Below are 26,454 nucleotides of genomic sequence, written 5' to 3' on the forward strand. Positions count from 1 at the left end.
ACAGCTTCCCGTCTGCATGCATGTATGTAGAATACCTTAAACTGTGCTTCGTGATGCGGTTAGCTATTGGTAGGTTAGGCTGACGATGTTGTAAAAAAAGAAGCAAAACAATTTGCTCCACTATTGAATTCGTTTAGCTGTGATGGGCTTTGTTATTATTTGCAGTCATGCTATACCGATCGTGCTCCGATTCCGACACGAAACGCCATTTAATTTGTTGTTAATAGTCTGATAAAAGATAAAAAAATGATTTTAAACGTATCATTGCACATCATAAAATGATTTTTTTAAACGTTTTGTTGGACCAATAATGCACTAGTTCATTAAGACCATTCTCTTATTTAGAAAAAAATGTGTAACAGATTCGCGATGGACATTCTAGTATTTAGACGTGTTAATCTATACTGCCTGTAGCACGCAGTGGGAAAGTTACATTCCCCCTGATAAGGTTGCCTTTTATGCCATGGGCTCATAAATGCAACATTTTTTTTTGGTTCGCTCTCTTTGTATGAGCTGTGTGAGCGTTTTGTTATATGTGTGACGCAAGCTTTCCACAACCTTTCCGAACGACCCCGATAAATAAAGAGACAAAAAATGTTGCACACCATCGTCACAAATATTTATGGAACTTCATCATCACCGCCATCAGCATCAACATCATCATACACATGTGAGCAAAATGCTAGTTAGATTCTATTTCACCCTCCCCACACCGATAAATGAACGTATCGCGAAAAGGTCAGTATTGAAAACGGATGATGGTGTGAAACAAAAAAAAACGTAAAAAGTGCCACATCACTGAATGGGTTACTTTTACGACTATTCGATTCGCGTGTGACATACACACACGCACACGCACCACCAGAACAGTGTACCCAAGATATAATGCGCAATGTGTGATGTGGATTGGGAGGTTTTACTATTTTTTTGTGTTCTATTGGAACTGCTGTTTTGCCGTCGCGTAGATCGATGGAGAAACAGTGAACCGTTTGATGGTGGGGAATACTTAACCGTGGCCGCTGGTGCTATCATTTTATTACCACTGGAAGGCACTGGTAATGTAAGAATGCTGTAAACGAAACTTATGCCCGTTATCGAGTTGTGGTGGTTTATTGAGTAGAATGGCACGCGGGCGCGCGCGACCATCAGCACGTTACCCGATGCACGGTTTATCGTTTGATTGATTTGGACGGGACGGAAATGAAAGCAGCACCGGATTGCACTCTTCGTTTCTTCTGGGCTGGGAAAATATTCGCTTATAGTGAATCCTAATAGCAATGTGATATAGTTCTCGGATTCGTACAACAGGTTGCTTTTAAATGTTCATTCGGGTTTTTTTTTATTGAATTATTTTAAAGCAGGAATGTAAAAGAATTGATGTTTGTATTAAGTTTTCATCAAACAGTATGTGGTCAGCAAGCAAATTCACCAGTTGAGGTATTTTGAACCAGTGTGAATGGCGTTCAATGTAATTATTAATTATCTATAATGGAACAAGCAGCTTTTCAATTATTCAATACTGCTGTTTCGTTCAGAAAGTGTGTCAATGTTTACAAGCCAATAAAAGATGTAAATTAAAACTCATTAGAAACATCAACAACTGACATCCCCGCAACCAATACGACAGCAAACTAGCGCCCCTCGATGTACACAATGGTGACTGTTTGAACACGCACGCACGCGTAGCTGTTAGTATTGTCCAAAAGTTCAAAGAAAATAGAGACGGAGAGAGAGAGAGAGAGAGAGACAGAAAAAAAAACCAAAATGGATACACCCCCAGCCACACTGTTTATCTGTGCGCATTATCAACGCGCTTGCATAGGCAAACATAATTTACATACAATAAATACTGAATGATGGTGTCCTATTGAGTAAAATCGTTCACAAAACGCTCGTCCCATTGTGCCACCCGCCCGGCATGGGAGTGTTTGATGGAGGGAGGGCGCTGCCCTTTGCTAACACTGGTGGCGGTAGGGGTGGCGGGTTTGCCACGAGGTGCAAAATACTACATTTCCATACGGCTACTGCACTGGAGGCGAGCTCTCCAGGCGAGCAGGACAGCTTGTCAGAGTGAAGCTTGAAGGATTTCCATTACGCAGTCGCACTGCTGTTTAAATATTTATGCCATTATATCTCACGTCTGTATCGGCTTATCGGTGCGAGCCACCACCACCCCCCACCTAGGATTACAGCCCAAGCGATTTGAGTGTGCTAGCTAGAGCGTCGTTGGAAAAGTCAAAGAAGCTGATCGCTGCCAGGCTGCACCATTCGCCGCTAGCGGCTTTTCCCGAACTCTGTTCGCTGCCGGCCGAATGCATAATTTATATCGATCTTTTATCTAGCTTTGGCTGTACTTTGCGTTTTGATTTCTTGATAAAATCGTCACATGTTCTTTGCTTCACTTTACAACCCCTTTTCCGAGCGGCAACTTACTTCGAACGTCAAGCTGCTGGCACAAATGGTTACAAATACTTCACGGTCATTGGTAGGTCGGGCACGGGCTTTGCATACGCTTATGTTTGCCCTTCACGTTCGCAGCTAAGTTTAGCGCGGGCGTTGGCTACCGATAGAGTACCGGTTCCTGTACGCCCCAGACAGAGCACGCGTAGCCCCAGGGGTGAGCTTTTTATAGAATCGTTTCGTCAAACTTTTGGTGCTTGTCATTCAGCGTTGGTTGTCTCGAAAGTTGTATTTCGTATTGTTGGGTGTTTAATGCTTTTGGATCCCACACAGATATTGTCATTACTGTTTTCATCAATTTAGGAGCCGCAGGTTGTTCTTACTTTGAACTGGAGTTTATTTTAGTCAGTCAAGAGGAGACCATTCTCGAGCTACAGCAGATAGTCTTTTCATAGTAACAAATTATTGTATATAATAATATGTTTCATGATTATCTACTGCATTTATAAAGCGTTTCCTTTCTTTAAAGATAGCATAGCTGTGTTACCTTGGTAAAATCACTTTAAATGTGATATCACTTTCTGTCCCTTCTAAAGCTCACTCGTACCCGGTTTGCGGAAGCACGCCGTAGTTATTTTATCACACAAAGGCCTCACCGGCGCTGTCGATCCATGCATGATGTGCTGATTATGCTCACGAGAGTGGTGCACAGATTCCAATTTAGCCTTACCTTCCCCGTGCTTTTCACGGTGTTCCCCCCACCCCCCCCCCCCTCGTCATCAGACCGCAACACTCAACTCCTTTCACATGGAAAATTCATTTTCGCTCAATGAAATGCTGGCAGAAAATCAAATATCTGGAAATGGGAGATACAAATCGCACCGGGATAATCCAGTATTAATGAATATTTTCCATACGCACAAAGCTTCGTTTTTCTGCCCTACGACGTTGCGGCTCTGCATGACGTCGGGACAGCCTAGCCTAGGATATCTAAAAAAAAAAAACCAACAACGAGACAGAGAGAGGGATAAATGGAAAAAGCAAAACATGCACACACACACATACACACACCACACTAGCAAATTGAAACGGAAATCAAATCCTGCTGGGTAAGACATTGAATTGCAAGTGAATAGACCAGATCTGCCGTATCGGTCGTTTTTAATATTGGTTTTTGAAGGATATATGACACAAGCCGCTGTCTACTCGTTCGTCTCCTCGCTCACCTCAAACTGTGATGCCACACATGACCGCCACGTTGCAGTGATCATTTTCGTACAGGAATACAGCGACCGTATGCTAATAAAATCTCACCACAAACCTGTGCTTGCGTAAGCAGGAAAGAAAAAAAAACAACACCGGAACCCCAAACATCCTGAATGGATACACACTTTTTATCAATCTCACCAGTCACACGCCCTTAGGTCGTTGGTCATGAATTGCAAATTTTGTAGTAATGATTCCAAAGCGATTTTTAAATAAAATCTACCACATTACACCTCCCACGCGACTGTTTGGGGCTTGTCCACCGTACGCAGCGTAAAATTGCCACCCAATTGTCGGGTCCGCCACGCGCGCCAGCAGGTATGATGACTTACGGGAAAAGGGGCGTGCGAATGCGTTATGCGAAAGTTTCGTTTGGCTTACCGCTTTAGAATCCTCTCGGCAGCGCCATACTCTTGCTGTGTCCCTCTTTTCGCTTGCGTGTGCAGGGTCTGTTGATTTTAATTCTCGCTCAATAATGAATGTGTAAATAAATATTTAATACCGCGAGCTTGTGGCTCGTCGGCGGTACGCAAAAAAATAGCAGTGCGTAACAATTTCTCTAACCCTGAAACCGACCAAACAAGGTTCGTCATAGGCTGTTCGACTGTTTTGTAGCCTTTTGCCACTGTCTAAAAGAGAGAGAGAGAGAAAGAGAGAGAGAGAGAGAGAAAGAGAGAGAGAAAGAGAAAGAGAGAGAGAGAGAGAGAGAGAGAGAGAGAGATTTTATCGGAGATGCAAACATAAAACAAAGTGCACACAAACGAAAATGTAAATAAAGTGTAGCGCAAAGCCCATTAACAACACGGGTGCGACGCGAACCTTAGCGCCCGCCGGCCGTCCTATCCACTCACCAGGCCAGGCATTGCAGCAAATGGGCCACAAGAGACTAGAATCGGGAATGGAACGAAGGAAACAAAAACAGGCATATAGAGGTTATGCTGGGTAAAGAGTGGCATAAAAAAGACCCTTGTTTGTGTGCACGAGATGCAGAAAGGGCTAGCAAAGCGGGGGAGAGTATTCATCGTAAGCAACCAGTGGAAATCCGTCGAAAGCCAACCAAATCATCATGAGTACTCTCACGTTCGCTCGACCGGCAGCTTTGTGACTGCTTTTTTTTTTGGTCCTGCTTGTGGCTGGAAACTCTTCAGCCCACGTTCACTCACTGAAAGTTTACTTCGTTGGTAAGGGTTTGGCTAGCTCACAGCAGCCCGTTGTGTCATATAGACAACCCCCCCCCCCCCTGTCCTCCTTCCACTGGCTTCAATTTTATATGTCCCCTAGCCGTCCCCACTTGTATGGATTCGAAATGGATTGGGGTGAGGTGAGAAAACAGCATAAGCTTCATACAGAAAATGCAAATACCCCTGCTGCCGGGTGTGGGTAGCTAATCCCTGCTGGCAATGGCCCTGAACGCACTTTGGATCCTTTGGAGGGGGCTCTTTTTTGCTTATGTTGCGTATGTTTCGCTTTTACGTATATGTGCGAAATGGATAAGTACAAAACTCACGCACCACATAGGTGCCAACCCTTCTGTGTCGGCAGCTGTGCGCGTAGTGCGGGGGAATTGAATATCCACTCGAGAGGCAAAGCTGGCAGTGGTTTAAAACCATACGGCTTCCAAACAAAATCGTCGTAAAAAAAACTGCGACGTGTGTAGCGACGCAACATTCCAGGCCTCGGCTATTAGTATTCATGTTTTAGTGGTGGATCACGTTTAAATATTCATAGCAGTGCCGGTATGTATCCTCACCGATGAGGGAAACCTTCTCACCTTCCCCAAACGGAGCAGGTTTCCACAGTGGTGTACCAATTCACCTCCTCTTTGTGAGGACGCACTTGGGTGGAATGACTTGCGAAAAATTATTTACAAAAGGGCTTGGAACAGAGAATTGTTTGGAGCAATATTTTAGCTTGTTTTCTATTGTATTTATTGTCATTTGTCATATTTCGAGCAGTAAGGGTTGTTTGTTGCTTTAATGGTTAGGTTAGGTGAAAGGAACATCTGGGTTATTTCATAGACATGAGCCTTCTGCTTCACTTTATATCGTTTAGGCGTTTACTCAAGCTTTGGGGAAGGATTCGTTAAGTTAGCAACTTTAATAGAAACGAGTAGGCACAGTCTCGTGGTACAGTTGTCAATACGTACGACACTATAACATGCCTCTCATGGGCTCAAGCCTAGATTGGATCGTCCCTCCCGCTGCACGGACTGAATCTCCGGCTGCGCGGTACTGAATAAGTCTCGAAAGCCTGCATAGGTCGCGGCAGATCTGCGTAGGACGTTGCGTCAAATAGAAGAAAAAGAATCGCAACGATTCCTTGACCATACAGGGAAATTTTCGTGCTAATGCATCGGCTGCTATTATCTTGAGCTTAAATATAGTTTTTGTTTTGTTTATCAATTGTGTTCATCATATCAATATAGCTCAACATCTGTTTTTAGATGTAACTCAATGCGAAAAGGCAGTAGAATTATCTAAGCTAACGAACAAATTCCATTTTATGAACAGTACCTAGATGTACGTTTTATTTAAATTCCCCTTACACAATCAAACGGTTGTTCAAGAGCGACTTCTGTCCCTAGCATCAATTCTGTCGTGTAAAATTCCACTCTCAGCTTTGTACTCGGTACCTCCAGCAGAAACGCATGCACACGCTGAACATCAAATGATAAACCTCGTCCTCAGCAGCAAATCCTCGGAAGAGATCAAACACAACTTCTGCAGTCGTTTCGGGCAAAATTGACATACTATTCCCTGGCTGCCACCCGGTTAGAGTCCTATAAGTTGGCATTCAGTCATTTTATACCTCGGAAAATGTGCAAAGTGTGCAGCGCACAAACAGCCCTTTGCTTCCTCGTTTCCGCATAAAATGACGGGTTTTTGTTTCACTGTGCGGAAGTTCAGCTTGGCGATGAAATCATCGCCAAGCACACGCTACACTATGCAGGCAAGAGTTCGTGGAAGTGTTGTTTTATTGTCCCTTTTCCAAAGCAGTCCCCCTCGCTCTGATCGGTATGGTACACAGTATGGCAAGTATATTAGGAGGGGGTGAGCAAACCAAACAAAAAAAGACCAATGTACTCGCGCGATACGATCAGCCACAAATCGAACGTCATTCGATAACAGCAGCGCACATCAGAAACCAGGTGTGCGCTAAACCGCAACGATACTTCAACCAAACCGAATTTAAACTCGGCTGTGTGTGTCCAGGCACCATCATTCCAGTGTCCTGTGTCAGCACTGCCGAAGCTGCAGGCAATGATTAGCCAAATAAACGTGAGGTGTGTTGGTGTGTGTGAGTATGTGTGTGTGATTGTTGTGTGTGCTCGTCACGGTGAGCACACACCGAACCTAAACCTCAGGTACTTCCAGGATATCGAATAGCGGAACGCACGTCAACTTCCACTGATTGCATATCGCGCAACGTTCGCGAATGCAGCATGCAGCTACTGTCATGTTTGCTCTGTTGGCGGTGCGTTGCGAGAGGAAGGGAAGTGAGTACTGTTGAAGCGGGAGATAGCACCGCCCGACCTGGCGGGACCTTTTACGGTGCGCAGATGGACGGATATCGATTGTGTGCAGTGTTGGGATGCGCAGGAAGTCCACCGGTACGCAAGCACGAGGTTTTGTTTGGGGAATTTGCATGAAAATGAGGTGGAAAAACCAGGCCACCCGCGGGTCAAATCACCCATCCCACACACACACACACTTTCTCTCCTCGCGGTGCAGTCCAATCAAAGAGCTGTCGATCGGTTCTAGCCATAGCGCTGCAGATCGCGATTGTATGTTTGCAGTGATGAGTGGGCCTACTCATCAAATCGCAAATCCAGCCACTTGCCACAAAACGAGGTCAACGGGCGCGATGACCGGTTCCGGTGGGTTCTGCTGGCCCGCGTAGCGCCCGAACCCACCAGACAACGAGGTCTATTGATGTGCCATCGATGGAGAATAAAGTGCTACCGAGGAGACGGCATAGTTGGGGACGCTAGAGATGGCGAAAAATGGTGGAAGGTTTGAATTGCTGTTTAGGTACGGCAGCTCACGCAAATTGAGGTTTCTATTTTAACCGGCTACGCGGCTCATTTCCTTCCTGACCTGCTTTTGGCGTCTACACTGGGCGAGTGGGTGTTCTTTAAGCAAAAAATAAAGGCGAGGTTGCAAAAGAACGCGAATCAATTAATGTTATTTATCATGATAATATTTTATTAAAGCGAGTCGGTAAAAAATGGACCCGTTTTATTCACTTTCAACGCGACGACCCAACCTGCGTAACACACCCAACCACTTGGGAGCTGGAAGTGAACAGCGGACAACGGTATGCTTTGTGGGATTTTCAAGGCTTAGAAGTTTTTTTGTTTCTACTTACCAGAAGAGTGGGACATCATCAGTAGTCTACCCACTGTTTTCTCTTTCCTTCTTTCTCTATGGTCCTGTATCTCTCTACCTCTCCCTCTATCTATTTCCCTCTATCTAGTCACCTAACGCGATGCGTCATTCATGTCTCCCTAGTCTCCCTGCTGATCGTGATGCAAACGACTTTTTGCTCTCTTATCGATTAAAAAACTATGTGTCGTCGTGCCATAGGGGGGACTGTCGGTCGGTCCACGGCCCTGGGTGATGCGTTCACCAGTGTGACAGTGTTGCGTGCGAATTATTTATCTACATCGCGATTAATTAAACTGACCGCGTGTGCGTTTGAAATAATAATTATACCGTTGCCTCTAATGCGTTACCGCCCTGCGCGGTGTACTGTGTGCCGCAGAGCGGTGGCATATTTGCTGTGCCCCTTATGGTTTATATTGCCGCCCGCTTACCGGCCACGACGCACAAATTATGGTAAAATATTCAACGTTTCACGTGGGGGCATAATTGATTGCAAACTAGCGATACCGATAGCAACAATGGGGGCCTCGATCGATCATTAGGAGCGTTTCTTATTTGTCGTATTTTTTTTTTGTATTCTCCCCATGACACTAAACTGAGTGACAAGATACCGACATGGGGGTATAATGTTTTTGAATTTAATTAATTTATCGAAAAACATTGGCGCTTTTAGGAGGGGTAGAAGTATGGGATCGTTTATGTGAGGCATATTTAATTGATTCAAGCATTCATACTGCTTAGCTTTGTACATTTCGGCTAATGGTGATTCGGAGAACAATGGAACCGGAAGACTTCTGGCTTGGTATCCATAGTAATGATTCTAACATAAACTTCAATGAAGTTTGATTCATAATTGCGGCCAAGTGATATTGCAACACTTGTCATTACTATCACTCTAGTAGCTGCAATAAATAGTTATTGACAAAGCACTGTGATCCGGAATATCAGGCAAAAGGGTACTACGTCGAAGCGTGACAGGAAGCAATATCCTACTTTGTTTGACTGAGTGGGTAACATGGAGAACATGGTGCTTTTTTTAGCTATTTTCTTATTCTCCAATTTGTTCCAACCCCTAAAACTCTTGCCGAAAAAAAGATTAAAAGAGAAACGTTGTACCGTCATGCTTGTATCAAGGGTTTTCTCAAAAATCCTACTACTCAGCTCACCAATTCCCAAAAGTCCAAATCTCAATGGGCAGCTTAAAACAAAAATACTGTAAAATATAATCTCATCGACAGTTCTGCAAAAATTTAATCCACCGTCATTATGATCCTTCGTCTATATTTGTCAGTGTGTGCAAGTGTGCTATAGGGCAGGCATACAAAACGAATCCTAAATCTTGTCCCAAACGGCGCTTACTAGCTCGGTACGAAATGGCACTGGCAGTTGAAAGTGTGTGCGTGTGTGTGTCCCCTTCTCCCGAGAGTCCCTTGAAGGACACTCAATACATCTTACTCGAAAACATAAAAGCTCTCGTGAGGGTCGACGTAATTTAAATACAATCAAAATTCAAATATCGTAGTCATGTCCTCGTCGAGAACCTTTTTTCCCCGGAACCATGTGTGTGTCTGTACAATGGAAAAGGGAAGCGACAAGGGTAAAGAATTTTTGTGGGGCTTGAATGTATACTAGCCCTTCGTCACCGTGTATCGATAATACAGCAGGAACGGTGTACACCGACCGGAGGGAAGAACGGTGCAGTCTGTGAACATAAGATGACAAATAAAGCAAGAAAGTATTTCCATACTGCTGCTTCCGTTGTTTAGCCTTTCCCGACGGGGATCGGGCAGTCAATGATTGTCAAGGGAGACCGAATGTATTCTTCTGGGCAGCGTTGTTGAGTACCCACCTTTCCCTTTTTAGTTTGTTGCTCTCCATCCCCTTCGGGTGCGCAAGATTGATCGGTGGCAGAGCGGCATCCGTGTCGGTGACACCCAGTGTAGTAGCTCGACTGTTTTGTCAAGTGCGGTGTCAGCTGCTACGGTTCATTATTCTTTTCCAACGACCATGAACGGGCTGTGTGGGCCGGGCAGAAAGTTCAACTCTCAGCACCACGAGCGATTTTGTGCAAAAGTATGACACGGAATGAGTTGTGGCGCAAGGAAGGAACGGAACAGCAGCCGGTGCTATTGTCTTTGGATCGCTTTCTAGGTTTCGGATGTACAAGGATAATGTTGAGCTGACCTTTTGCGAAAGCAGTGGGGCAAGTTATTTCTTGGATGACCGAAAACTGTGAGGTTTCGTAAGAGTTTTGAGTAAACTCCATAATTATAATCCGTTTTCACGCACTGGGCATTTCAAAATAACACTGTTTCTTGCATAAATTTACCTTAATATACCACAAATCGTTTGTAAAATTTATTCAATCGTACCGAAAGTGAAATTAAACGAAAGCTGCCAAATCCTTGTCCTTCGTTGCCTACGCATTGAGCATGGAAATTCAAACGAATAATACATGGAATATACTCTCTTAAATTCTTTCTAACAACCAATGTATGGTTTCGTTGGAATCTTATTGACAATTAGTAGCTACCTTTCCAGCAAGCTTGTAAAACACCGGTTCAACCGGATTTGAAAAGCCCCGTAAAGGTTGGCTTCCACGAACAATGCGCTCCTTTGCTTCTTTGTTGTGGAAAGCCATTAATCCGTTACTGGGACCGTATCGAAGTTGCAACTACAGCACTGCGATGTGGTACAATTTCGCCGCTGAAAACTGTCTTATTTATTAATTTCGAAGCGGAAACTTTCAGCTGTAAGCTCATTTGTGGGTCTATTGTTGTAGATGTGTTTAATGAAAATCACGAATGCCTTAAACTTTCCTCTTGCGGCGCAAAGAATCATCGACCTTCTCCGAAGATCTCCCATCCGTGTAATGTTCGTCCAAATCAGAACATTCAATCTACAATTCGCTCCCCTCGCCCTGCTGTGCACTGCTTGAAAACCCATTAAAAGTATTTAACCTTTCCCGAGTTGGAGAATACTTTTCCAAGGAAACACCAGCTCCGGGGAACGATTGTACACCATCGGCTGACTTTCCACCAGCACACAGCAGAGAGCGTCCCTTTCGCCCAGTGGCTTTTACAAACACAAAGTGCGTTGAGAAGAAGGTGGAGGTGAGATACGTCTGCCTTGTACAAAACCACCCACCGCAGATCATATTTTAAATGAAGCTTTCAAGTGATCGAACCACAACCATCATGCCGGCAAAGGCACGCCCTTCTGTTCTGTGGTAGAGCAGGATAGCTTTCGGGAGCTTGTTTTGTTGCTTCTTTTACACTGTGGAAAATCGCACAAATGGTGCTGGAAACAGCTTTCACCCAGTTTTGGTGTCCTCCACGCTGCGTTGGAGTTTTATTTCGCTCGAATGCACTATTGCACCCGTTGTGCCATTTGCACAGCGGCGATGCATTTACTGCTTACAGCAGGATTGGACGCAATGTCACATGCGGGGGTCATACTATCCTCTCCCCCTGTTGCGTACCGCCTCACAGCGGGCTGTTTCACCGTAAATGTTTCATGCTTACTGACAGTTATATTACGTGTGACATTATGGTAGTTTTTTGTTGCCTTGTTGCTTCTTTTTTTCTTATTCGGCTGGATGAGTCCGCTTTCAGTGTGAGTTACTTCGCATCAGGTCGTGAAAGACGTTTTTTCCTCTTCAATTTTTCAGCTGTCACTTCGTCGTAAGCTTTATTTTTACCGAGCATTATTGTGCCATGCCTGAGCAAGCGAATGATTTGAGGGCATCATAAAAAACAATACTTCTCCATGCCGCTTTCGTTTGCTTTTTGTTGAATCGATTGAACATACCTACCATTTATAATAGCGGATGAAAGGGCCGCACACAACAAATCGGGTGTAATTTGGTGTGTAGTAGCTTTCAATGATTCCTATTCATCAGCAAATAAGTGGTGGGTTGGAGTGGTTGAAATTTACTTCTTTATTTTTCCTTTTTTATTTTACTTTTTGTAATTTTTTTGAACCAAATTCTATGTGTAATGAAAAATTGCTGTAATTTGCTATCAAATACCTGGCGCATTCACCGCCTATCAAGGACAAACCGAGCAACCTTTGCGTGGTTGACGAAAGTACGATTATAAATTCAATAGCAAGCCAAACCCTCTCGTGGCGTGGGAAACGGGCACGTTAATGCGGTAATACGTACGTTTGTTTACTAGTTGTAAGTGAATTTTCTGCTCCATCAAACAACAACATCATCATCATCATCACACAGGTGCGACGGAAAAAGTTTCGTGCTGCATTCTAGTACTCTGATGATTTCGGTAATTTTATACTACGACCACAGGCACCACCACCATCGCCCTAACAAACAACCACTCATTAGGCTTGTGCATGCACACTGCGGGAGCTGGCACTGGCGGTGCAAAATGTGTGTGTGTGTGTGGGTTCTAGAAAAAGCACGGTCCATCTGTAAATCGGCACTGTGTATCGCAATCAGGATAACGACCCAAAAGCGCATAATGGCGTCCTATCGTACGCGCCATGTTCGTTCTGCTCTTGAGAGGGCAGGTTTCTTAGCATGAGGGAGCATAACAAGTATGCGCACTAGGGTAATACAATTAGACCCAAGGTTCGGCACCGCAAGGGGCATCGAGCGGAAAGCGAGTATGGAACAATTTTCTCACTCCAAAACAAATTATTTCTTCTCCAGCTTGTGCCCAGAAAAAAAGAGGGAATGAAGAATTTTTGAAGAATTTTGATAGCAACGAGTTCCTCGAAAGAGGAAGGAAACTAAGGTACAGCGAGCGCGGGATTGCTGCGGGAAGAAAAACTCCCAGATTTTGGCCCATTTTCCGGCGAGCCAATTTTCGCCCAATCGATTTGTGCCGAGCTTCCTGCTGCTGGCCGACCGCCCGTTCGCTCCATTGGACGAAGGCTCCATTTAGCGCCCAGCCCTCGGCAGGGCTCGCTCGACTGTATTTTGGGGTGTCTTTAATTGCGAAACTAATTATCATAAAATTTTATATGGTTTGTTATGAAATATGCATAATGTTGCAGAGCGATGGCAGCGGTCCAAGTGAGGCCCGGAGTGTTTTTAGCGCACGACTAATGGTTGTGCGGTGTGTGTTTGTGTGTGGAGAGCTTCTTGGTGGCGTCTTAAAGCAATTTGGTGGGGCCACAGTCGGAAAACTGGAGCCGAGCGAAAAACGAGGAAGCTAATTTAAATAATAAAACGAGTTTAAGGCAGCATAGAACTCTCTCCCTCTCCCTCTTTCTCTTTTAGCTTGTTGGCTAATGCTTTCGGAAACTAATGTGCACAGTCGGATAGGCAGCGGTAGCAACGGCGTAAGACATTTCAGAAACGAATAAATATCGCACTCGCAAGTTCTTGTCGGCTCGGTGAATAGTGTGCTAGTGGGTGTTTCTTTAAGAGTGAACGAACAATAACAACACCAAAAATCTGCGCAGAGTTTCTTCTTCTGCCGGCTCCCAACCGTTTCGTATCGAGTAAATCCTTGCAAGCAAATCCACTCCCCCATACTAGATTCATCTTTCTTTATTCTATTTTTTCGAGCCTATCATTCGAGTAAGAAGAACAATCATCAAAGTGGTGCCTTTGATGCCGTGATACGGTTAAACAAATGGCTAGGCATTACTTTTCGGGGGGTTCGGTGGCGCCTAAATCCGATCGCTTCGAAACAGGATTCATCACCTCATGGGGCTCGGGAAGTGAAGAAGACAAGAAAAGGAATTATAAATGGCGCTTGTTTCCTAACGCTTGCCCCCGTTCTTTTGTTCGATTGCGGAGTATCCCAGCGTTTAGTGTACAATTTTCTCTTCGGTTCTTTTTTTGTTTTGGTTTGCTTTTCTAAAGAAAATGCCACTTCTCGCTTGCGTTTTGGGAAATGAATATCAAATTTTCATTAAAATGTCGGCGTTTCTGTGTTTCTTCTCTTGCGATCTTCTTCCATCTGCGCCCGCCTGGTATCCGGTAGCTCGGATACAAACTACACTCCCCCCCCCCCCCTAACCCTCAGCGTATTGCCTATTCATTGCCGGCTCCCGACACCGATACACCTGGGGTAATCAGATACGGGTTAGGTAGGTGTACATTTTTCGAGCTCGAGCGAAAATTAACGACACGGGCCTACTCGTTAGCCGCCCCCTCTCGGTTTCGGAAACCTTGCAAGCGCTCGTTAGTGGAAATAGAAGCATGGCGAGCACACAGAAAAAAAACAAGCAGAATAGAAACAAAAGTGAACAGCAGAAAAATCGAAAAAAAGACAACAAATGAATACTGAAAAATACAAGCGTTTTTCAAACAGCACTCAACAGCTATGTACACGGAAATGGGAGAGATGGGGGATGGAAGGACAGGTGAAAGATAAACAGAATGGATATAAAATGGCGCATGAACCGGAACAGGGTTGGCGATGAGGATAAGAATGAGAAAGCGAGAGAAGGGAACAGGGAATAGGGTGCAAGGGTTTCGATGTAGTAGAAAAGCGAAACATAAAGCTTCAAGGGGCTCGAGAGTGGGCGAATGTAATTGAATTTTCCGGAACGAGTAAAATCTTAGCCCTTTTTCTCTGTGCTGGTTTGGAAAAATAGAAACAGTTTTCGGGGCTGTTGATATAACCTCTTGTGTGTGTGTCTGTGTGTTTTTTTATGTTTTCGAGGCCAAGGGGAGCAGGAAGGATTAAAAGCATCCCAAATCGAATTAGTGAAAAATCTGGTTTTCCCACAGAAGTGGGTCGATTCGGTATTTGGGAAAGTCCTGTCCTGTTACGGATAGGTTTACCATGTCCAGACTGTGTGTGTGTATTGGGTGGAATGGATAGAGGGCATACACACACGCACACACACAGATATATTCGGCTGTGTGTCATCTTCGAACGAGGGCCAGATCCGTCGTCCTCCATCCTGCTCGGTAATAACTCACATATTGAAAGTCCCACGAGTGCTACAGATTAACGGAAAAACACAGAATACCAATCTTCCGGGGTGTAAGGGGAGGGCGAGGGAATTGGTAATATCCATTAAACCTGTCATTTTCATCAAATACATACACAAACACACACGAGCTCGGGTTGAAGGTGACTTTTCCGGGCTGAGTCCGGTACACAGCGTGCAGGGAGACTATAGCGTTACCTCATCTCTCACCTCCACCGTCAGCTCCCTCTATATCATCACCGTGTTACTCCCGGAACCGGAATTAAACCCGATCGGTGTCCCAAACCGCTTGGGCCCCTTCCCGAAAACCACAACACGACACGCCGGTGCTCATTACCATTGCCTCTGTCATGTATCGATTGTAACAATCCGATAATGGGAACATTCGTGTGTAAATGCGAATAGCTTTTCCCATTATCGTGGCAGCGCCATTCTAACGAGCCGTATGGGATTAAGTGGCTCCCTCTAAAGCCACTCTCGCCTGCCGGCTGCTGAGGTTTAGCCGCGTGCGCCTGGATACGTGTTGGCCGGGTGTGAGCGGGGAGAGAAATGCGTCAACTTCTGCCATACACACACACACACGTTTCACAGAACGATCAACGCCATGTTCGGGCAAAGCAAGGTGCCTGGGGAGGTGTGCACAGGCCACCGTACGGTAATGAAAAATTATGCTCCGTTCCGGCAGATCAAATCAACAATAATTACCAGTTGAAGTTAATTGAATTCTGTACCTTCACACAAACCATCCCCCGTCGCTGCTGGAAGGAGGTTTTCGGCATTTTCCAGTTGATGATTTTGCCGTTTATTACATTTCCACGTTGCCCTGCCGCCCTCTGCCCCCCGCATTTTGCTCCCGGCGGGGGGCTTGTCACGAGCGTACAGCCAACCGCACAACCCCAGGAGTCCCAGCATCATGACAGAGTGCTGTGACATGGAAATAAATCACAGCTCCAATCGAGCGTCCAGCATCGTTGCCTTTCCCCGCCAAAAGGACACCAGCTCCTTCGACCTTTGATGCCGGGGAGATCGAACGCCAAGAAGCATGGTCATGTGTTTTTTTTTTTTGTTTTGTTGGTTTGTTCTTTTCTCAGAAATGATGTAATTTCTTCGGGCGCCCTTTGACAAACGCCTAGCATCGGTCTCCTCCTTCCGCAGCACATCGCACAGCACTGATAAAACCATTAGTGAACCGTTTGTTCGACCGTTGTGCGCGTCTCCGTTGCGCTAGCAAGTGATTGGAGTATGTTCGTGTTCATGGTTTCCCTTTTTTTTTGTAACCATCGGAAACGAGTCCAAACGGGAAACGGGTGCCGGTGTGAGAGTGGACATCCTGGCATGCTTTTCGGGCTGAAAGCGTACACATTTTCGGTGTCACAGCATAGGGAAAGGATTTAAGCACAGGTGAGCTTCGGGTCTGGGGGGTGCGATGGAACGTTGGTTAGCGCGACGGGGACGAGGAAGGGTTGTGGAGGACTCTTCTGTTTTGTGTGAGCCGGAACCGAAACTTTTGAACAAGTTGGAAAGTAATTTAAAAGATTTCATCCCTCCAACTCCCCGCGTCCCCCGGATCTGCGTCCTTCCAGCTCGCGTGGAAACTGAAATGAGTTCCAGTTCGCTTTCGGTTGGCATTGCGGTACACACAAACCTGTCCTGTCTCCCCCAAGCCACCGTTTTTCTCAAGATGTAAGAAATTAATCGTGTGAAGAAATGTGGAAAATTGTGAAATATTTGTGTCGCCTTAAGCAAACTTCTGTTGTGTTTGTGGCCAACTCCATTACACAGTGTTTGCTGTCGGAACTCGCCGTCTTGCTACCCTTACTGTAGTTCTACGCTGTGTTTTCGATGCAGTACGGGGAGCAAAGTAATAGTTTGTACATGTGCTGCAAAGCTGGCAAAGTTAATGCAATTGCAAGTGAAAATAAATCATTCTGAAGGCAAATGGCAAGCTGTTTTTCAAACTGACAGTAGTAGACTGTTTCACAATGGTAGGATTGAACCCTATTAGTTCTAATTTAATTTCAATTTGATTTTTTTTACGAAACATTACATTAAATGCACTTAATTTTACTTACCTATTATTGATGTACAATTTGTAGAATTAATCTACATTGATAATAACAAATCAGGCACTCATCAAGCTGTTTTCTTTCATTTTCAGGTGTGTAATCCCATCATCCGGTTTTCGCAACGCCATTCTGCTCCATCCATCCGCACACACACACACATCGACCCAGGTATGGTGCCGTCAGCCGCGGTGGACAAAGTTGTTCGATTAATTAAAGTTCTTATTTATTGCTCTCGTTTCCGGCGCTTGATGAGATGCGCCAGCCACCAACAAAATAGTCCGAAAATTTGTACCGTGCGGTTTCCTCCCTCTCCGGGATGACCGTATCTGTCCGTTCTCTCCTTCCCTTGCGTACCTCCAAGCTTTTGATGGGATCCTATTTGTAAAACCGCACACCAAACGCGTTCCCATCAACCCACAAACCCCTTAAACCGGACAAACGATGGTGTAAATCCTGGACGATGGCTTCCGAGTTTCGGCACTGTCTGTACCGCGCTTTATTTTCGGTTTCGGCGTCGCATCCTGTCCCATCCCCGGGGGTGGGGAGGGATAGGTTAGCTGGTTGAAAAGGGCGATCCCAGAATCGTCTCCACATCCGGTGGTGTGTCCACCCATCGCACGGTCTTTGGATTACCTCAATTTGTTTTGTATCGTTTGCTCATCCCTTCGACCAGCGATGGTGGACCAGCGATGGTGCAAACGGACACCACCACCGGTACAGGAGAAATGATGCAAAGATGAAACAAAAGCACCGAAATCCCCGCAACCGGCTACGACTTTATCTTTATCGATTACATCGACTCGAAGAGCTGCTCGACCGTTGTTCTCGTGGGGCTCCACATTACATGTGGCAAATGTCCCAGCACGGCGGCTTTTGGTCCATTTTGAACGGGTTCATTCGATACAATCGAATAGAGCTCACAGTTGGTTGGATATCCTTTCGTAAGGCAGTTTCAAAGGAAAGATAATGATGATGATGATGGTGGTGGTGGCGATGACGTCGTTGTTGTTTGAGATTTAAAGCACCCGAAATGGTGGCATTGTGCCATTACACATTATTTCCGGTTGGAAGAAAACCACCATCGTCTTACCTTTATGTGGCAATACGAATCTTTGCCCCGGTGACGATGGAATCGTTCCAGCCGGCAGGCGACCGGGCGCTTTGAACAGTATCGCTCGAAACACGTTTGATCATCCGGCTGGAAATCGATCGATTTCCGGTACCCCGGCCCCGGTTTGCAGCCATTCTTTGGCTGTCTTGTCTCTCTCTCTTTCTCTCTCTCTCTCTCTCTCTCTCTCTCTCGCTTTCTCTCTCTCTCTCTATCTCCCTCTCTCTCGCTATTGCTACGTGAGACTTTCATATTTATAAACACACCGAACTGTCATTAAAAGCTCATAATTTATTCGAACCCAAGATTCGGCTAGCTGGGGAGCGCGCACTGGTCCCGTCCATTTCAGGTTCGAAGCAATTCGTTATCGGGACCTCGATTTCGTTCAGTGTGGGACCTACTGTTTCGTTCGTTTAGGACACACGGTCAACCACACACACACACAAACATCTATAAGGAGAGACACATACATTAGATGTGAGGGAACCACTATCACTGCTGGTGTAGACAATTTTAAGTATTGGCTGTGAACGACAAACATCGGCACGGGGAAAGGCACTGGCGGGCCCGCTGGAAGCAATGACGCAACAGCTCATTTGCTATCGGATGTTTTTCTTTTTTCGGGGCGTTCGTTTTTGCTTCGAGTGCTTCAAAAGATAGAGCTGCATCGTCAACGGAATGGTGTGTGCAACCATTGCGCCTTGGACCGACCGACGCTTGGCAGTGGTAAAAGACCTATATCGAAACCACATCGACAAAGACCCGGCACCAGCGTACCATTGCGAGCCACCCTCGCGGGACTGTTGCTGCAGCAGTAAAAAGAGAGAGAGAGAGAGGGAGAGCGAGAGACAGACAGAGAGATAGAGGCAAGTTCATCGATGGAAAATAATGTTTGTGCAAATTATCATCACATTTTGCTTCGCCTGTTGTGCATATCCTGGTGTATATGTCTGTTTTCGGTGTGCCTAATGTCACCGGAAGAGGCAGCGTTACGATTTCACCAGGCGCAGGTACCGGAATAGAACATTTTTCTTCCTTTCCTCTCCACTGCACCCCTACCATGCAAGAGGATGCGCATGTGAGTGTGTCTGTGTGGTCATGTTTATAGTGCTTCAGGGAGTTGTAGTGCTTGGACTGTTTCATACATTTTTCATCTGTCTGCAATGAAGCGACGGAAAAAAGGGTTGGGTAGCGTCGTGCAGGGTCGGTCCCGTTGCGATCCAGACTATATGCGGACTATTTTATACGAAAGTTGACTCCTTTTTTGTGGTGGTTGTTGTTGTTACTGGCATTTGCTTGCTAGATCTGTCGTTCGTTTCGTGCCATTGGCCAAAATGGGAACGTAAAATCGCCAACACAGGCACAAGGTGGTTGCTGTTTTGTTAGCCTATGTTTGCCTCCCAATGTTGTACCGCTGCTGCTGCTCCGTTTATTCATTTTCCATACGGCGACGGTGGTGGTATCACGGCGGCGGCGGCAGTGTGAAATTTGCGCAAGATGGCTTTCCATCGTCCGGGTCGTTTTTCAACGGAATTGTAAGTACATTTGCGCCTGACATCTGAGGTCACATTCGGGGAACGGAGTCGTAAACTTCTTCACCTTTGCAAACGCAAAGCAGAGGAGAAAGAATGATAGAGCAAAAGCAAAAAGGTGATGCTTTTCTTTTGCATTTCCCTACAGCGCTCGGATTTCCATAAGCTTCGCGTACGTTTTCAAACTTTCCCCCTTCTGTTGAACTTAAAAGTGCATAAATATTGACTGTGTTTTGTTGGTGTCTCGCCCGAAAAGAAAGAGAGAGAGAGAGATTGACAGCAAAAAAAAACCAAATGTCACCGCCTGCATTGTGTTGCATGGAAAACTTGCATTTCAGTTGGTCGTCAGTAGGTGTTGATCCACCTTGCGACAAGTAAAACGAACCTTTCCAACACAGGTACAGGCTTTAGTGGCACACCGGAAGGTGTGGTTATGTTAAAGCAACACCTCATACCTTCAGGCACACAAACACGAAAAAAAAAATAAAAACATAAAACTACACCATAACGAAAACAGCAGTAGGATGCCACAACGTACTGTTCCGTCTCTTTTGCTCAACGTTTTTCATCGTTTTCGTAGAATGCGGAATGAAAAACTTCTCCTAGAATTCCCATTTATCTTGCAACCTTTACCGCCCTCCACACCCTAAAAGCCCGCCCCGTTTTGGAACAAATCGTACGTCTGTTGAGGTCAAGATTTTATGTACTGCCCGTTTTTGTGGGTGCCACAGCAGTCGCGCTGCTCCTCCTGCGAGAACTCTGGCCCCTTCCACCTTGCAAATGACCAGGTCCGAGCTAGCAGCAAACACCGGGAAGAGCCAGGGTCGTTTAGTGCGGGAAATTTATTAACCATCATCGAATTGTAAAAGTTCGATAGCCATTATTCGGCCGTTTCGGGACACCGCGGGATCATATTAGTAAGTTAACCTTTTTACTACCCGCCCACTCCGGCCACGCCGCGGATATAATGGACTTACTTATCCAATAAATTTCTTTCTCTCTCTCTCTCTCCCCCGTCCCCGTAGTGCCCAGCGTTCCTTGCGCTGGTGCTTGTTCGTTGGCTGCTCTAGGGCACACTAATAATGATAATAAAAAAGAGGAACAGAAACCGTAATCGTGCAATCTTGCCTGAACCGTGCCCAATTCTGCTGCCCTCCCCAGAAAAGGAAAAAATGGAAAGCAGCAGAAATACGAAAAAAAATACGACGCGCGAAAGAATGTGCGTTTCCCGGGGGATCATTGGTCGCACTTCCCCAATGACCATATTTTCAGTAATGGGTCATATTTTATAGACTTTGAATAAAAATAAAGCTTCCGCCATATGCTCCGACCCTTCGCGGAGGGGAGTGGGGGGTGTTCAGTAGCGCAGGGTTAGAGGCTAAGGGTGGTCGAACTCTCGCCCCGCCGGCAGCAAACCAGCAGCGCGTGAAGAGAAGGATATAGCCGACCGTACTGGGCCGCCGTTTATCGCCCCGGGGCTGGCGGCATATTCTGGTGAAGGTTTGATAAAATTTACGATCTTCTCTTGCCGCGTCCCTCCACCGCAGTGACCGCAGCGTGCTACGCAGTAACGCTCAACGATGCGGTGGCTTTCCACTGATGTCCTCTTTTTACCCTTCGCCCGTTCGTTCAATCTAATGCGAATCCATCCCGCGCTGCAAGTGTCAGCGCGAAATGAAGAAATTATGAAAGAGTGTGTTGGGGCGTTGGGACAGGCTGGGGAAGGATTATGCGCCCCAGCATTGCCCTCCCGCTGGGCACCGTTTCAAACAAAGTGTTAATAAATTACCTGATCCCCGGCCCAGGGACGGCATATCGCGTCACGCCACGAGCCTTATCGTAACCGGCGCAGCCTTTTTGACTAACCATAATTCCACGGATCAACTGGCGGCGCTGATCAATGCTTTTGATGATGATGAGGATGACGATGATGAAAGCGATGATAATAATGATTGAAAGTGTAAAAAAGAGGAATAGACGGCAGTTGCATACTGATTGTATCGCGAATTTCAATCGCGGATGTACGGACGGATGAGTATACGGCACAAATACAGATGGCACTTGCAAGGGCAAAAATGAGAAAAAGAGAATTCTTCCTTGACCCGTTATGAACGATTCGAGGCTAAAGGTTAATTGCGTTGATAGAGCAAATTTGTGCCATTGTCGGGATGCGCACATAATGGGTTAAAAATGATAATGGTTTAAACGAATTATATATTTGATATAAACTGCTTCCATTCGTTGAACGGTTCTCTTTAAATTTACCAGTTAAAGCTTTCCTTCGAATTATTTAAAAAGGATCTCGTTTAAAAGCGTCCCTAAACTTTGTATCGCTATTTTATTCCTTTTTTTTTTTTGGTACAAATTTGGCAAAGCTTTGCTGCTGTTTTAATGTTTGCCTTTTTGCTTCGGTGCATCACAAAATCGGGTGCCCCGGGAAGCCTTCCGAAACTCGTTAGCGAAGAAACTAAATTAGTGCCACCCTGTCAGGCATGTTTACGATTTATGGGTAATTACTGCACTTCGTAATGGACAGGAAGCAACGTTGTCGTTGCGCAAAAAGTATACTTACGCCCCACAACGCTGCTGTGCTGCTCTCCTCGCTGTGCTCACCTTGCAAAGTTTGGATGTCATTTTCAAAAACCGTTTTGCCGAAATGAAATATCGTTTTATGATAGTGTTATGAATCGTAGCGATGGCGTCTGTAAATGAAAAGTTAAGAGCACGAAGCCAACGGTTGACCCTGAGCGTCACAACAACAACAAAAAAACTGCTCGGAAATTAAGTAGCAATTTATTTATTTCTCGTCCATTTTATTTTTGACTCCGTCTCAAAAACCCATCTTCGAGACCTTTTGAACGGTTGATACGAGTTGATCATATATTTCAGTGATGCATTAACATGATTTAGTTAATATCCATGACATATGTGACTGAATCAGTCGCGCAACCACAGTGTGAAAGCGTAGTAGTAGTGAGCCCTTAAGGAAGAACAAAACAAACTTCGATCGATAGAAAACAATCTTACCCAAAACGTGCCGCTACCGTGGCGAGCTGAACCGGTCTCGATTCATTACTATGCACGTCTCGATCAGCTCGCAATCCCATCAACTCGTGCGCGTTGCTAACGTCTGGCGCTACGCGTATATGTCTAGCGCGTGTACGTACCGCCAAAGATGTGTTATCATTACGCATTAAGTGGCACGGTTTGCCCATTCTGTGCCGAAGCCTGAAACTGAATCCTCACGTTTCCGACCAGTAAGGGCATCCGAACAAGCGCACGTCGCGAATGTAAACGTTGCTTTCCAGTGGCATGCGTACGCGAATGCAAATTCCGCGCCAAACCCTTGCCGTACACGGACACTCTGACATCAATTAACATCCCGCGATCGTTATCTTGATTTGTGCGTGCAGTTGACCAACGTGCGCGTTCCGTTGGCCGTCGGCCGGCTGCCATGCCTTTCTTTGGGCCGCTGGAGCTCTAACGAGTGGGGCCAACATATTACGTACGATGGGATGCGGAGCGGCACACTGATTCGGTACGTGCAATAAATTTAATTACACAAGCATTCACCATCGCGCTGTGTCATCGGCGCGCGAGCCTCGTCGGCTCGGTGGACAATGCATGGACAATGTGTGGTGCATGGTTTATGGGCTCGGACTCACGACGTTCCTGCTGGCTCCGGCTCTTACGTCACAGTAGTACTCGTCACCATGGCGACAGTGGTCACTTCGGCTACGGGCAGAGGTCTGTATACGCTTTTCATATTCTTGGCGGATTCCCACCGGGTGTGTGGGTCACGTTTCTTTGTGTGCCAGTTTCTTCCCTTTGGCACAGAGAGCACAGAAAGCGTCTCTGTCTTTCCACACAAAGCGAAACCGTCAACGAGTTATGATGGGACGTTTTAAAAATTCATTTGTCACGACGCAATCAACCGCAAAACTTTGCCCGTACGGCCCAACGCGGCACGAACGGCGGGCGCCGCGTGCACATATTGGCCGTGGCTGGATGGTAGCCCGATGACCGGAATCAATAATTTACACAAGAGCGCGCCCATGGCAATCTGCGGTCGCTCTTTTGTATAGTTGCATGCAAGTGTGAGTATATGTGTGTGTGTGTGATTAAGGTTTGACAAAGGAAGGGAACCATCGAATGACAAGGACGTCACGGGCTTTGAAGATGGAGTAAACAGCTTGCACATAACGGTGGTCGTAATTTCCTGGCGCGACAGCTGTGCGCTATGCTGACCAAGAGAAGTTGCACAGTTTGATGTGCGCTCTGGGGGTGGCTCGTTTTGGGGCCGGCAACATCGGTTCCCTGGCATGCACACCCGTCGTACGAATTCTGGCCCGGTTTGTCCATTAGGACAGGTCGTCATCACATCAGGACACAGGCCGGAGCTCCCATGGCTGCATTGGCTCGAGCTCAAACCCCTTGAAACGTTCTTCCTGCGGGAGGGACACACTCTTTCGGTGTCCTTTACCAGCTCGGTGTACGACGTTCGAGGTAGTTGCTTTATCTTGTTTGTTCGTTGCGTTATGATCCCTCCTTTCCATCGAGTCTGCTCGCCGTTTCTAACCCAAACCCCATCCGCAAGGAAAGGTTTTGCTAGCTTTTGAGCAAAGCCAAGCGCTCGGATTCGGCAACGACCTGTCGATTTTTTCACTTCTTGTATGTCGACCGGGCGAAACATGTTCAGTATGTGTGGCACGTCCCCGAACGGATGCTCCAAATGGGTTCACTTACAATTTCGGAACGTTTTCTGTCTTATGGTCATCTTACGGTGACTGAGCATTCCACTGCGTTGGTGTAGGCCGTGGAGGATAACACACCCGAAACGTGGTTGCACAAACTTGGGGAGAGCTGCTGAAAGGGAGCAGGATGAGAACGAGACCTGTCTAACGATTTAATTACATAATTTAGTATAGTTTGCCTCCCTTTTCCTCCCTCGCCGGTCGATAGAAACGCCAAGCAAAAAAGATACTCCAGTTTCTGGCGAGGCCAAATGTCTTGGAAAAAGTCGAAAATCCGTTAAAAGGCTGTGCTGCGCCTGCCTCCTCCCCATCACGTAATGCGTTTTATGGCAGGAGGGGAAAGAAACGACTGGTAAGTTTTGATGGGGAAGGCAAACCATTGGCCAAATGATTTCATCTGAAGAATGTCTACATTGAGCGCCCGGTGATGCCCGGGGGGAAGGTTGGTGCGGGCCGCGTACTGGTTTGGAAATTGGCTTTTAATAGGGTGTATGAATGGTGTGCGCTCGTTTCGGGCTCCATTACGGGGTACGGGGTTTTTTTCTCCTGTTTCAGTGAGGCTCTCCGGGTGCGGAAGAGCGATGAAGCGCCGAGCAAATTGGTGGTAAAATTTGGCGAGAGCGGCTCGAGAGGAATTAGTGCCAATCAGCAGCAGCAGCAGCAGCTTGCTGTGGAAGGAAATGAAAATGGAATGAAGCGCTCACGCATCGGTTTGGAATTGTGTTGTGGCTGCTTGCTGCCCAACGCTCGACAGAGCGTACCCCGTGATATCGCAGCGTGTGGAAAAGGATGGAAATAAAGTTTTACGATAATTGTGAGCAGAGTGGCAAAGCGCTGTGTCTTAAGTGTGGCCCAAGGAGAAAGAGTGCCAAAGTGTGGGCTCTTTTCGGGCGAGCTCGGCTCTGGGGGTGTGCGTGCTTTTAAAGCGTACCCGTTTGCGAGTAAGTTGGCTGCTATTTTAAGGCTCGTTGACTAATGCCCACTGAACGTAATGTGACGAAAAGGCGAAAATACTAACAGTAGATATACCATTTCCTCGATGACAGTCGTCTTTAGCATTTACTGTGATTTAGTGCCCTTTCATTTTTCGCTTCTACGAATATAGCGAGTAGAATATTCACCATACACACGCGCCATCCAAGGCAATATTAATATTAAACCAATTAGCTTAATAATTGTGACTGGTTCGGGAAAAAAACAATATTCCCATTCGAAGTGTACAATAGCTGTCCCTTCCAGTCGAACGGTTTATATTATGATAAAACTTTGCACAGATACCGTATGGCACATGAATAAAAGAAGAGTTAGACCTCCCGTACCAGCCGGTGGAGCCATTATGTTGCTTTGCAATGGAGCAGCCCAGTAGCTTATGAATGTTACATGGAGGCGCCAGGTGTCTTTCACCAACCTTCAATAAACTGAACTGTCCTCGAGTTAGAGCGCATATCGCACCATCAGGGATGTGAGGAACAAATGCAAACACACACACACACACACACACACACACACACACACACACACACACACACACACACACACACACACACACACACACACACACGATGGGGACACGATTAGGCCGATGGCTTATCGCATTACAAGATGGCATCAGCACACATTCAATTCCATCAGTTCGCGCTGTAAAACGCTTCCGCAAAACCGGTGGATTACCATCATGCGTGAATGTTTTACAGGGTTTCCCACGATTTATTGGTTGGTTCCCACGATTTATTGGTGCGTTCCCACGATTTTTTGGTCATTTCCCATAATTTTTTGGTAGCAACCCACGATTTATTGGTCGGTTCCCAAATATTATTGGTCGGTTCCCAAATATTATTGGTCGTTTCCCAAATATTATTGGTCGGTATTATATTATATTATATTTGGGAACCGACCAATAATATTTGGGAAACGACCAATAATATTTGGGAACCGACCAATAATATTTGGGAACCGACCAATAAATCGTGGGTTGCTACCAAAAAATTATGGGAAATGACCAAAAAATCGTGGGAACGCACCAATAAA

General features: G+C 46.0%; 1 protein-coding gene across 7 annotated transcripts in view; it reads left to right on the top strand.

Moving 5' to 3' along the window:
• Positions 1–26,454, top strand: part of LOC120952416 (uncharacterized) — a 136,014-nt gene that overhangs the window by 85,772 nt on the left and 23,788 nt on the right. For 2 of the 7 annotated variants that reach the window (XM_049607004.1, XM_049607005.1), the window contains one exon: positions 17,125–17,200. The exons of the other annotated variants lie outside the window; for them this stretch is intronic. The gene's annotated coding sequence lies outside the window, so the exon portion shown is untranslated. The remainder of the gene's footprint in view (positions 1–17,124; positions 17,201–26,454) is intronic. 7 annotated transcript variants of the gene reach the window in all.

This window comes from Anopheles coluzzii, chromosome 2, assembly GCF_943734685.1.
Source record: "Anopheles coluzzii chromosome 2, AcolN3, whole genome shotgun sequence".
Lineage (NCBI taxonomy): Eukaryota > Metazoa > Arthropoda > Insecta > Diptera > Culicidae > Anopheles > Anopheles coluzzii.